Source organism: Globicephala melas, chromosome 7 (genome assembly GCF_963455315.2).
Source record: "Globicephala melas chromosome 7, mGloMel1.2, whole genome shotgun sequence".
Classification (NCBI taxonomy): Eukaryota; Metazoa; Chordata; class Mammalia; order Artiodactyla; family Delphinidae; genus Globicephala; species Globicephala melas.
The window spans coordinates 54,101,319-54,115,578 of record NC_083320.1 but is presented as its reverse complement, the minus strand read 5'-3'; the positions used below and the strand labels follow the sequence as shown (position 1 = coordinate 54,115,578).

Genomic DNA, 14,260 nt, shown 5'->3' with positions numbered 1-14,260 from the left:
GACTTTTCAACTTCCTGAGTATTTCACTCTTGGTAATTATTTATACAGTGATTAACTTGTTAACATTAAACAGGACTAAAATATACTGGACAACTTATGTAATATAGCTATATAGACAAGATGACATATTTATTTAAACATTTGTCTTCTTTTCTTAAGCAGTGATATCTGTCTTGTTGGTATTATTTTTCCTGCTACAGACGCTATCTGACAAAATCCTGTTTGATTGCTTTATTCAGAAACAACTAGTTTCATGTTATATATCTTAAAAATTATTCCCAATTAGAGACTATGTTACAGGCAACCTGCCAGTCATAAAGCGAAGCTAGACTAGAAATGTCATGTGATCTTTCTGATTTGCATTGTTAAATAGATAACTAACTGGTTATCTATTTAAAATGTGTGCAAGTGTGTGTGTGCGTGTGTGTGTGTGGTGAGTGCGTGTATGTATATATGCTTTTATTTTTTTAAACAAAATACACATTTTATTTAGGTTGAAATAAACTATACAAAATTGATTTTCTTCACCAAAAATAACAGCAATATTTTCTGTATTATTCCTAGATAAACCACAAAACACTTATTTTTGTGGGTTTTCTAGGTTTTGCTTGTAAATCAAGATGAGCAGTAGATACAGTCATGAAAAAAGACAGAAGAAAACAGACAAATCAGTTGTCAGTATCCATGGCCTCTGATCCTGTCTTGACCATGAAACAGAAGTGTTCAACATATACCTGCCAAAAAGCTTATGAAGATGTAGGCTCAATAAAGGAATGCAAACTGCAACAACCAGATGTGGAACAACAAGGGAAGGCTCTTCCATTCAAACTTTAACTATAACTTGTTCCTTTAACTTCATTTGATAAAGACAGAATCTACACTGAAATCCTTGTTTGGCGAGCCCACATGTTTCTATTACAGTCTGATAATTTTCTTAACTGTCCCTTACAGATTTTTAACAGCATACTTAAAACTCCTAATATTCAAAGGTCAGTCATGAGCTTCATTGTAATGTTTATAAACTGTATTCCTTCCTCCCATACCTCCTCACAATTTATTTCTTCAAAGAACTGATAACTCAATACTTGACAATTGGATCCACAGTGATAAATGTTATGTCTAAAATGACTTAACTAATACAATTCCAAAGTGCCATTAGCATAGATCACAGAGTGTAACATGGTACTTTCAATGCTATCTTCTGGAAGAACAGTTAGGTCTCCAAAGTATGGGAGTTGAAACGGGCCATTTAAACAGGCAGATTATCAATGACTAATGTACTCAATGGGGGGCCTACAGGTCAAGATATTCAGTGATTAAGTGGCCTACGTACACCTTACAACTTTTCTGTAAGATATTTTCAAATTTCTTACAGTTTTTTTCAAATATCATATATAAGAGAAAGCCTATTTTAAAAGTCTCTTAGGTATCTTCATGGACATATATACACTACCAAATGTAAAATAGATAGCTAGTGGGAAGCAGCCACATAGCACAGAGAGATCAGCTTGGTGCTTTTTGACCACCTAGCAGTGTGGGATAGGGAGGGTGGGAGGGAGACACAAGAGGGAGGAGATATGGGGATATATGTATATGTATAGCTGATTCACTTTGTTATAAAGCAGAAACTAACACACCATTGTAAAGCAATTATACTCCAATAAAGATGTTAAAAAAAAAGTCTCAGGTATTTTCATTGGTTTCTGAATTATCTGTAGGAAGCTCTGACTTACTTGTACACTTGTGTGCTTACTTGTACACTTATCCACCATTAAATCCAAATCATGTTTTATATAAAAATTTATGTTAAGCAAAGCCAGGTTACTTGACCTTTGGTCTGTCAAAGTGTTCCTCAGGTATGCTTTGAGATGCTTTTGCCCATTTTCATAGTGTTCATTTTCAACCTTCATCACAGGAAGAATACACAGAACCTTCAATAATGCATAAACATTAGGAAAAAACTTGATGTCTGGCAGATGAAGGGCTTCATAAGTAGTGGGTGGAAGTTCTACATCTTTCCCTCTGTGTTTCCACTTGATTCTCCAACAACGCAGCCCAGCAGAGAGTGTGTCAGGATTAGGTAAATCACTTCTGTACATGTCAGCGTGATACTCCTCTGATGTATTGAATTTGAGCTGTCCCATGACAGAGTGTACCAGAGATGAGCATTTAAGAGCTCTGAGGTGCTGTTCTGAGAATATATCTTTCAGGTCCTGAATAATGTGTTCCACTGTTGGAACATTTAGAGTTTCTTTGTAGTAACTCTCAGAGGTTAGCTGAGATTCCAAGTTACTGTGATGAGCTCTGAGAAATTTCCCTGGGAGTTTCATCTGAATATCAAGTTTGGTTGCCAAATTTGTGGCTTTCTAAAACCAAAATTCATGATAAACTTCGATATTTTCCATCACTTCATTTTGTGAATGTAGCCCTGCCGTGAAACTACTAGCTGCAAAGAAGACATCAGAGGTCTGATGACCTTCAGGTCTGCCCCTGAAGATTTTTCCCAAAGCCTCTTGTAAAAGATAGGACATTTTAAAGAACAATGGTAACGATGAAATCAAAATCTGTTACCACACTACAGAGTACAAATGCTCGGCCAGCCATGCAGTTATTCCATCTAACATTTGTGTTACTATTATACCATCTAAACATAAAATAAGTGCTTGTAGGAGGTCCACTAAGATTTCAAAAGCATCATGCCTGCCTGGCCACTGAGAATGGCGAATTTCCTTCAGTTCTTTGCCCCTTTCTTCATCGTTCTGAACGAGGACAGAAATTACACTGTCAAGCTCTAAAAGCAGTTGTGCTGGTCGATGGAAGAAAGAACAAACTTCCTCAGCTGATCCTAATGGGACACATACTCCCATAACAGGCACTGATTTTGCCAACCACATATTTAAGGTACAGGAAGAGCAGAGTGTGTAGATAGCTTGTGGATATTTCTCTAAAAGTCTAGAAGCAAAAACTTTCATTTTGGAAGAAAATCCACTGGACACAAATGTAAGCCTGGCCACGACAGTACTCCATGTTTAATCCTCACTTCTCAGTTACTGTAGTGTGAGATTTCATAGCCGAAATTTCTGCATCAGCTTCATAAGGCAGGAAGCCCACAAATTCCTCTCAGGTGTGAGATTCGTCAACAAACCTCACCAACACAGGCAGGTGCTCTTCCCCTGTTATGTCCATCACATCATCCATGATGATGGAAAAGAAATGAGAGTCTCTCACTTCCCTGAGGGTTTCTTCTCGAATGCAGCTCTCACAGATCCCTACCATCTTTTTCTGCTGTGTTTTCGAACAGAATAATGTGTTCACTGCCGTTGTCTCAAAGCACTTTCTCAGAACCTCTTCACCAGAATGGATCCGGCACTCCAGCAGGGCTTGACAGTTATCAGGAGTAAAGAGACCTTCTGGGATTTCATCAGCTTCATGTCCATCCAGAGGTATGGTCTGTTTTCCGATAAGAATCAAAATTTCAAATAAAGATTTTAAGTATTCTTTGTTTTCCTTCTCTTCAAGGGTTAAAGGTCCTCCTGCTCTTCACCCCCTTCTTCTGCACTGGGGTCCTGAGCATTGCTGTTTATTTGCTTATGTTTTGGGTCCTGTTCAGAAGTTTCATCAATTTTTTTCTGTTTCAGCATCCTCATTTCATCTTCACTCAATTCTTTTATTCATTTTCTGTGTCTACTGTGTGGATTATTCAAATGGCTGATAAGATCAAATATTGTTGGTATTGCATTATCTCGAAGAACTGTCCTATAAGGACTAGTTCTACAGATCACAGAAGTCTCCAAGTGTTTGGCACACAATCGATAATGTTTATCTAGTTGATCGGGTGTTTTATCTTTTAAGTCGGCTCTCCTACAATTCTCCACACACTTCTGGCATCTGGCTGGATCCCGCGGCAACCTGAAAAAGGCCAGGTCCAACCGCGAGCTCTTCCGCGTGCAGTTGGGGGCCGTGCAGAAGTTCGGCATCATAGTCTGACTGCCGGCCGGCCCAGTGCTCCCCTCCCCCTTCCTCAGAGCAGCCCACCGGCCCGCCTGTCGGGGCCAGGGAGGGGAGTCAGGCCGCCGGCCGGCTCGTTAGGGCCTGTATATATGTTTTTAGATTCACTTGACCTCATATGAAGCATGTTGATGTATTGTTATGTTTGTTAGAACCAAAATCAAACCACTTTAATTCTTATGGGAATTAGACGGAATGAATGAATACAGTCTTGAAGCTTGTGTCATCTTGACGTGGTGCAATACAGAGAGCTCAAGAGCAGGGAAGATGGACCATATATATTACAGACATAAGGTCAAGTGTCTATCCTCCAAAGCTGCTTATCTACTCACTGTGTTTGGACGTTTTTAGACTTTGCAGTATGGTCAAGATACTTGCCTTCTGGCGTTTACATCCTTATATGACATTCAGAGTTAAGAAGGAAGGAAGAAAGGAAGGGAAGGGGAAGGGAGGGGAGGGGAGGGGAAGGGAGGGGAGGGGAGGGGAGGAAGAGACCAGTTAGTAAATAGCTAATATACTACTCTGGAAAGAGTCCATGTTATTGGATTAGTGAACAATACTGGACAATATGTGACATCATGCTAAGCATTAGCTTTAAAATTAAATATTCCATAGTTGGCATATAGTAAGCTAGCCCAGTGGAAACCAAATACTACTCAGATTTGGGGAGTTTGCTGATGCAGTAAGATCTTAATTTACCACCTTAACAGTGGGGAGGAGTCCCACAGATAATCCAAAACAGCTGATGATTCAAATATAATGCCTACTTAGTTTTGGAATGCATCGTGTGATTCTCTTTTTGAACAGTATAGTCATAGCAATTCAATAAATATTTATTAAGCATATGCTCGGTGCTGAATACTGTGCTAAATTATTATAATTTGGGATTCTGTCATTGCTTATTGGCTCAACAAATATCTAATGAGTGGTGACTTTTGCCAGGCATTGTGCTAGGTGATGGCTAAACAGTGGTGACCAACAAGACAGTTATGGTTCCTGTACTTTTGGAGACTGTGGTTCACATAAACTACTAATAAATTCTCAGTAATCTACGACTGAAACCTAGACTAGGATATGTGTAAAACTCCGGCAGTGTCTCCATCTACACAACTGTGGTTGCTCTCAGGCTTTGTTTATACTCCATTGGACCAGTTACCAAAGGAAGGACTTATTGGGGGTTATTTGAGAAATGGGTACAGTTTTCAAGACTAATGTAATAGTCCTTTGTGAGAGGAAAGAGTAAAATTAAGGTCTCTTATAATTCATTAAATTTTTTTGTGCATTCTTACTGTGTTAAACACGATTCAAGCACTGGGATTATAGCAATGCATGCAATAGACAGAATCTCTGCTCTCAAGGAGATAATTAGCACAGTAATATGTGGTAATAGTATAGCTATAAAGTCCCTTCCACTCATAAAGTGTTTCAAAGTGAAATATAGGCTTATCATTGAGCTATTTTTACACAGAGAAGTAGAAAAGCAAATTCAGGAAGTGCACAGGGAAGAATGCGCTGACCCAAACAACCCGTTCTGTGGATAGGCGTCTGTGTTCCTTGAGTTACAAAGGCAAGCAAACCTACATCAGGGACATGGGGGACAAGGAAGTGCTGCTTAAGATTTGAGGCTTCTCTTTGTCCTACTTTTTTACTACCTCCAGTTACAGGTGCTTTAGTAGTAAGATTGAATTAATTGCTTTCTACAATTGTTTACAGGTGTACTAACAGTCACTCACATTTAATGGCACATTAAATACGAAAAGTTTATTTTAGACACGTGTGATACTTCTATCAAAATTAGAAAGATCAAAAAGTTGGTCTTACCCTGCCGAAGAGGCAAGAGACTTTTTCTTCCCTCTTTGTTTCCTGGCGCGCAAGGAGAGGGGATTAAGAGCGCTGCTTAAAGGAGCTCCAGAGACGGATGCGAGCCACGGCTAACAGCGCGGACCCCAGAGACGGGCATGAGACGCTAAGGCTGCTGCTGCCGCCACCAAGAAGCCTCTGTGCGAGCACAGGCCACTCTCCACACCTCCCTTCCGGGGAGCCTGTGCAGCCAGCCACTGCCAGGGTCCCGGGATCCAGGGACACCTTCCCCGGGAAAACGCACGGCGCGCCTCAGGCTGGTACAACGTCATGCCGGCCTCTGCCGCCGCAGGCCCGCCCCGCACTCCATGCCCCTCCCACCCCCCCGGCCTGAGTGAGCCAGAGCCCCCGAATCAGCGGCTCCTTTAACCGCGTCCTGTCTGAGCGAAGAACAGACGCCCTCCGGCGACCTACACGCAGAGGCGGGGCCAAATCCAAAGCTGAACCCCGGGAGCTGTGCGAACAAAGAAGAGAAAGGGAAATCTCTCCCAGCAGCCTCAGAAGCAGCGCATTAAAGCTCCACAATCAACTTGATGTACCCTGCATCTGTGGAATATATGAATAGACAACCAATCATCCCAAATTAAGGAGGTGGACTTTGAGAGCAAGATTTATGATTGTTTCCTCTTTTTGTGAGTGTGTATACGTATGCTTCTGTGTGAGATTTTGTCTGTATAGCTTTGCTTTCACCATTTGTCCTAGGGCTGTATCTCTCTGTTTTTTTTTTACTTAAAACTTTTTTAAAATATTTTTTTATTTTAATAACTTTATTTTACCTTAGTATATTCTATTTTATCCTCTTTCTTTCCCTCCTTCCTTCCTTCCTTCCCCCTTCCTTCCTTCCTTCCTCTCTCCGTCCCTCCCTCCCTCCCTCCCTCTCTCTCTCTCTCTCTCTCTTTCTCTCTTTCTCTCTTTCTTTCTACTTTTTCTCCCTTTTATTCTGAGCCGTGTGGATGAAAGGCTCTTGGTGCTGCAGCCAGGAGTCAGTGCTGTGCCTCTGAGGTGGGAGAGCCAACTTCAGGACACTGGTCCACAAGAGACCTCCCAGCTCCACATAATATCAAACGGCAAAAATCTCCCAGAGATCTCCATCTCAACACCAACACCCAGCTTCACTCAACGACCAGCAAGCTACAGTGCTGGACACCCTATGCAGCCCACATAAGCACCCAACGTAGGAGCACTTCGATACATAAGGCAAATACTAACAGCCATAAAAGGGGAAATCGACAGTAACACATTCATAGTAGGGGACTTTAACACCCCACTTTCACCAATGGACAGATCATCCAAAATGAAAATAACTAAGGAAACACAAGATTTAAATGATACATTAAACAAGATGGACTTAATTGATATTTATAGGACATTCCATCCAAAAACAACAGAATACACATTTTTCTCAAGTGCTCATGGAACATTCTCCAGGATAGATCATATGTTGGGTCACAAATCAAGCCTTGGTAAATTTAAGAAAACTGAAATTGTATCAAGTACCTTTTCTGATCACAATTCTATGAGACTAGTTACCCATTACAGGAAAAGATGTGTAAAAAATACAAACACATGGAGGCTAAACAATACACTACTTAATAACAAAGTGATCAGTGAAGAAATCAAAGAGGAAATAAAAAAATACCTAGAAACAAATGACAATTGAGACATGACGACCCAAAACCTATGGGATGCAACAAAAGCAGTTCTACGAGGGAAGTTTATAGCAATACAATCCTACATTAAGAAACAGGAAACGTCTCGAATAAACAACCTAACCTTGCACCGAAAGCAATTAGAGAAAGAAGAACAAAAAAAGCCCAAAGTTAGCAGAAGGAAAGAAATCATAAAGATCAGACCAGAAGTAAATGAAAAAGAAATGAAGGAAATGATAGCAAAGATCAATAAAACTAAAAGCGGGTTCTTTGAGAAGATAAACAAACTTGATAAACCATTAGCCAGACTCATCAAGAAAATAAGGGAGAAGACTCAAATCAATAGAATTAGAAATGAAAAAGGAAAAGTAACAACTGCCACTGCAGAAGTACAAAAGATCATGAGAGATTACTACAAGCAGCTCTATGCCAATAAAATGGACAATCTGGAAGAAATGGAAAAATTCTTAGAAATGCATAAACTGTCAAGAGTGAATCAGGAAGAAATAGAAAATATGAACAGACCAATCACAAGCACTGAAATTGAAACTGTGATTAAAAATCTTCCAACAAACAAAAGCCCAGGACAAGATGGCTTCACAGGCGAGTTCTTTGAAACATGTAGAGAAGAGCTAACACCTGTCCTTCTCAAACTCTTCCAAAATATAGCAGAGGGAAGAACACTCCCAAACTCATTCTACGAGGCCACCGTCACCCTGATACGAAAACCAGACAAGGATGTCACAAAGTAAGAAAACTACAGGCCAATATCACTGATGAACATACATGCAAAAATCCTCAACAAAATACTAGCAAACAGAATCCAACAGCACATTAAAAGGATCATGCACCATGATCAAGTGGGGTTTATTCCAGGAATGCAAGGATTCTTCAATATACGCAAATAAATCAATGTGATACACCATATTAACAAATTGAAGGAGAAAAACCATATGATCATCTCAATAGATGCAGAGAAAGCTTTTGACAAAATTCAATACCCATTTATGGGTATTGAAAAACCCTCCAGAAAGTAGGCATAGAGGGAACTTTCCTCAACATAATAAAGGCCGTATATGACAAAGCCACAGCCATCATCATCCTCAATGGTGAGAAACTGAAACCATTTCCACTAAGCTCAGGAGCAAGACAAGGTTGCCCACTCTCACCACTCTTATTCAACATAGTTTTGGAAGTTTTAGCCACAGCAATCAGAGAAGAAAAGGAAATAAAAGGAATCCAAATTGGAAAAGAAGACGTAAAGCTGTCACTGTTTGCAGATGACATGATACTTATACATAGAGAGTCCTAAAGACGCCACCAGAAAACTACTAGAGCTAATCAATAAATTTGGTAAAGTAGCAGGATACAAAATTAATGCACAGAAATCTCTGGCATTCCTATACACTAATGATGAAAAATCTGAAAGTGAAATTAAGAAAACACTCCCATTTACCACTGCAACAAAAACAATAAAATATCTAGGAATAAACCTACCTAAGGAGACAAAAGACCTGTATGCAGAGAAGGATAAGACACTGATGAAAGAAATTAAAGATGATACAAATAGATTGAGAGATATACCATGTTCTTGGATTGGAAGAATCAACATTATGAAAATGACTCTACTACCCAAAGCAATCTACAGATTCAATGCAATCCCTATCAAACTACCACTGGCATTTTTCACAGAATTAGAACTAAAAATTTCACAATTTGTATGGAAACACAAAAGACCCCGAATAGCCAAAGCAATCTTGAGAACGAAAAACAGAGCTGGAGGAATCAGGCTCCCTGAGTTCAGACTATACTACAAAGCTACAGTAATCAAGACAGTATGGTACTGGCACAAAAACAGAAATATAGATCAATGGAACAGGATAGAAATCCCAGAGATAAACCCAAGCACATATGGTCACCTTATCTTGATAAAGGAGGCAGGAATGTACAGTGGAGAAAGGACAGCCTCTTCAATAAGTGGTGCTGGGAAAACTGGACAGGTACATGTAAAAGTATGAGATTAGATCACTCTCTAACACCATACACAAAAATAAGCTCAAAATGGATTAAAGACCTAAATGTAAGGCCAGAAACCACCAAACTCTTAGAGGAAAACATAGGCAGAACACTCTATGACATAAATCACAGCAAGATCCTTTTTGACCCACCTCCTAGAGAAATGGAAATTAAAACAAAAATAAACATATGAGCCAACAAATACATGAAAGAATGCTCAACATCATTAATCATTAGAGAAATCAAAATGACAATGAGATATCATCTCACACCTGTCAGAATGGCCATCATCAAAAAATCTAGAAACAATAAATGCTGGAAAGGGTGTGGAGAAAAGGGAACACTCTTGCACTGCTGGTGGGAATATGAATTGGTACAGCCACTATGGAGAACAGTATGGAGGTTCCTTAAAAACCTATATATAGAACTACCATATGACCCAGCAATCCCACTACTGGGCGTATACCCTGAGAAAACCATAATTCAAAAAGAGTCATGTACCAAAATGTTCATTGCAGCTCTATTTACTATAGCCAGGAGATGGAAACAACCTAAGTGTCCATCATCGGATGAATGGATAAAGAAGATGTGGCACATATATACAATGGAATATTACTCAGCCATAAAAAAAACGAAATTGAGCTATTTGTAATGAGGTGGATGGACTTAGAGTCTGTCATACAGAGTGAAGTAAGTCAGAAAGAGAAAGACAAATACCGTATGCTAACACATATATATGGAATTTAAGAAAAAAAAAATGCCATGAAGAACCTAGGGGTAAGACCGAAATAAAGACATAGACCTACTAGAGAATAGACTTGAGGATATGGCGTGGGGGAAGCGTAAGCTGTGACAAAGTGAGAGAGTGGCATGGACGTATATACACTACCAAACGTAAAATAGATAGCTAGTGGGAAGCAGCTGCATAGCACAGGGAGATCAACTCGGTGCTTTGTGACCACCTAGAGGGGTGGGATAGGGAGGGTGGGAGGGAGGGAGAAGCAAGTGGGAAGAGATGTGGGAACATATGTATATGTATAACTGATTCACTTCGTTATAAAGCAGAAACTAACACACCATTGTAAAGCAATTATACTCCAATAAAGATGTAAAAAAAAAAAAAAAAAACCCAAAAAACTAACACACCATTGTAAAGGAATTGTACTCCAATAAAGATGTAAAAAAAAAAGAAAAGAAAAGTTGGTCTTGTGTATCTTAGTAGCACTGACTCCAGGGGCATGTGGAATTTTGCTCCTACCCTACACGGGCTTAGGCAACTCGAATTTTGGAGTCTCAGATTTGTCAGTTGTAAATTGGGGATTATAATATCTACCTCAAAGGGTTTGGGGGAAGATGTCCTATAAATATCTATTAAGTCCATCTTGTTTAATGTATCACTTAAAGCTTGTGTTTCCTTAGTTATTTTCATTTTGGATGATCTGTCCATTGGTGAAAGTGGGGTGTTAAAGTCCCCTACTATGAATGTGTTACTGTCAATTTCCCCTTTTATGGCTGTTAGTATTTGCCTTATGTATCGAAGTGCTCCTATGTTGGGTGCTTATGCGGGCTGCATAGGGTGTCTAGCACTGTAGCTTGCTGGTCGTTGAGTGAAGCTGGGTGTTGGTGTTGAGATGGAGATCTCTGGGAGATTTTTGCCGTTTGATATTATGTGGAGCTGGGAGGTCTCTTGTGGACCAGTGTCCTGAAGTTGGCTCTCCCACCTCAGAGGCACAGCACTGACTCCTGGCTGCAGCACCAAGAGCCTTTCATCCACACGGCTCAGAATAAAAGGGAGAAAAAGTAGAAAGAAAGAAAGAAAGAAAGAAAGAGGATAAAAGAAAATAAAGTAAGTTAAAATAAAATAAAGTTATTTACAATTGTTATATCTTCTTCTTGGATCGATGCCTTGATCATTATGCAGTTTCCTTCTTTGTCTCTTCTAATAGTCTTTATTTTAACGTCTATTTTGTCTGATATGAGAATTGCTACTCCAGCTTTCTTTTGGTTTCCATTTGCATGGAATATCTTTTTCCATCTCCTAACTTTCAGTCTGTATGTGTCTCTAGGTCTGAAGTGGGTCTCTTGTAGACAGCATATATATGGGTCTTGTTTTTGTATCCATTCAGTCAGTCTGTGTCTTTTGGTTGGAGCATTTAATCCATTTACATTTAAGGTAATTATCGACATGTATGTTCCTATTCCCATTTTCTTAATTGTTTTGCGTTTGTTATTGTAGGTCTTTTCCTTCTCTTGTGTTTCTTGCCTAGAGAAGATCCTTTAGCATTTGTTGTAAAGCTGGTTTGGTGGTGCTGAACTCTCTCAGGTTTTGCTTGTCTGTAAAGGTTTTAATTTCTCCATCAAATCTGAATGAGATCCTTGCTGGGTAGAGTAATCTTGGTTGCATGTTTTTCTCCTTCAACACTTTCAATATGTCCTGCCACTCCCTTCTGGCTTGCAGAGTTTCTGCTGAAAGATCAGCTGTTAACCTTATGGGGATTCCCTTGTGTGTTATTTGTTGTTTTTCCCTTGCTGCTTTTAATATGTTTTCTTTGTATTTAATTTTTGACAGTTTGATTAATATGTGTCTTGGCATGTTTCTCCTTGGATTTATCCTGTATGGGACTCTCTGTGCTTCCTGGACTTGATTAACTATTTCCTTTCCCATATTAGGGAAGTTTTCAACTATAATCTCTTCAAATATTTTCTCAATCCCTTTCTTTTTCTCTTCTTCTTCTGGAACCCCTATAATTCGAATGTTGGTGCATTTAATGTTGTCGCAGAGGTCCCTGAGACTGTCCTCAGTTCTTTTCATTCTATTTTCTTTATTCTGCTCTGCAGTAGCTATTTCCACTATTTTATCTTCCAGGGCACTTATCTGTTTTTCTGCCTCAGTTATTCTGGTATTGATCCCTTCTAGAGTATTTTTTATTTCATTTATTGTGTTGTTCATCGTTGCTTGTTTCATCTTTAGTTCTTCTAGGTCCTTGTTAAATGTTTCTTGTATTTTCTCTATTCTATTTCCAAGATTTTGGATCATCTTTACTATCATTATTCTGAATTCTTTTTCAGGTAGATTGCCTATCTCCTCTTCATTTGTTAGGTCTGGTGGGTTTTTATCTTGCTCCTTCATCTGCTGTGTGTTTTTCTGTCTTCTCATTTTGTTTATCTTACTGTGTTTGGGGTCTCCTTTTTGCAGGCTGCAGGTTCGTAGTTCCCGTTGTTTTTGGTGTGTGTCCCCAGTGTCTAAAGTTGGTTCAGTGGGTTGTGTAGGCTTCCTGGTGGAGGGGACTAGTGCCTGTGTTCTCGTGGATGAGGCTGGATCTTGTCTTTCTGGTGGGCAGGTCCACGTATGGTGGTGTGTTTTGGGGTGTCTGTGGACTTATGATTTTAGGCAGCCTCTCTGCTAATGGGTGGGGTTGTGTTCCTGTCTTGCTATTTGTTTGACATAGGGTGTCTAGCACTGTAGCTTGCTGGTCGTTGAGTGAAGCTGGGTGTTGGTGTTGAGATGGAGATCTCTGGGAGATTTTTGCCGTTTGATATTACGTGGAGTTGGGAGGTCTCTTGTGGACCAGTGTCCTGAACTTGGCTCTCCCACCTCAGAGGCAGAGCACTGACTCCTGGCTGCAGCACCAAGAGCCTTTCATCCACACGCTCAGAATAAAAGGGAGAAAAAGTAGAAAGAAAGAAAGAGAGAGAGAGAGAGAGAGAGAAGGAGGGAGGGAGGAAGGAAGGAGGGAAAGAAAGAAAGAAAGAGGATTAAATAAAATATACTAAGGTAAAATAAAGTTATTAAAATAAAAAAATATTTTAAAAAAGTTTTAAGTAAAAAAAAACAGAGATACAGCCCTAGGACAAATGGTGAAAGCAAAGCTATACAGACAAAATCTCACACAGAAGCATACGTATACACACTCACAAAAAGAGGAAACAATCATAAATCTTGCTCTCAAAGTCCACCTCCTTAATTTGGGATGATTGGTTGTCTATTCATATATTCCACAGATGCAGGGTACATCAAGTTGATTGTGGAGCTTTAATGCGCTGCTTCTGAGGCTGCTGGGAGAGATTTCCCTTTCTCTTCTTTGTTCGCACAGCTCCCGGGGTTCAGCTTTGGATTTGGCCCCGCCTCTGCGTGTAGGTCGCCGGAGGGCGTCTGTTCTTCGCTCAGACAGGACGCGGTTAAAGGAGCCGCTGATTCGGGGGCTCTGGCTCACTCAGGCCGGGGGGGTGGGAGGGGCATGGAGTGCGGGGCGGGCCTGCGGCGGCAGAGGCCGGCATGACGTTGTACCAGCCTGAGGCGCGCCGTGCGTTTTCCCGGGGAAGGTGTCCCTGGATCCCGGGACCCTGGCAGTGGCTGGCTGCACAGGCTCCCCGGAAGGGAGGTGTGGAGAGTGGCCTGTGCTCGCACAGAGGCTTCTTGGTGGCGGCAGCAGCAGCCTTAGCGTCTCATGCCCGTCTCTGGGGTCCGCGCTGTTAGCCGTGGCTCGCATCCGTCTCTGGAGCTCCTTTAAGCAGCGCTCTTAATCCCCTCTCCTTGCGCGCCAGGAAACAAAGAGGGAAGAAAAAGTCTCTTGCCTCTTCGGCAGGGTAAGACCAACTTTTTGATCTTTCTAATTTTGATAGAAGTATCACACGTGTCTAAAATAAACTTTTCGTATTTAATGTGCCATTAAATGTGAGTGACTGTTAGTACACCTGTAAACAATTGTAGAAAGCAATTAATTCAA

General features: G+C 40.5%; 1 pseudogene; it reads right to left on the bottom strand.

The window, feature by feature from the left end:
- Positions 1-1,683: 1,683 nt before the first annotated feature.
- On the bottom strand, positions 1,684-3,977 carry LOC115848693 (52 kDa repressor of the inhibitor of the protein kinase pseudogene; annotated as a pseudogene).
- Between the last annotated feature and the right edge of the window lie 10,283 nt (positions 3,978-14,260).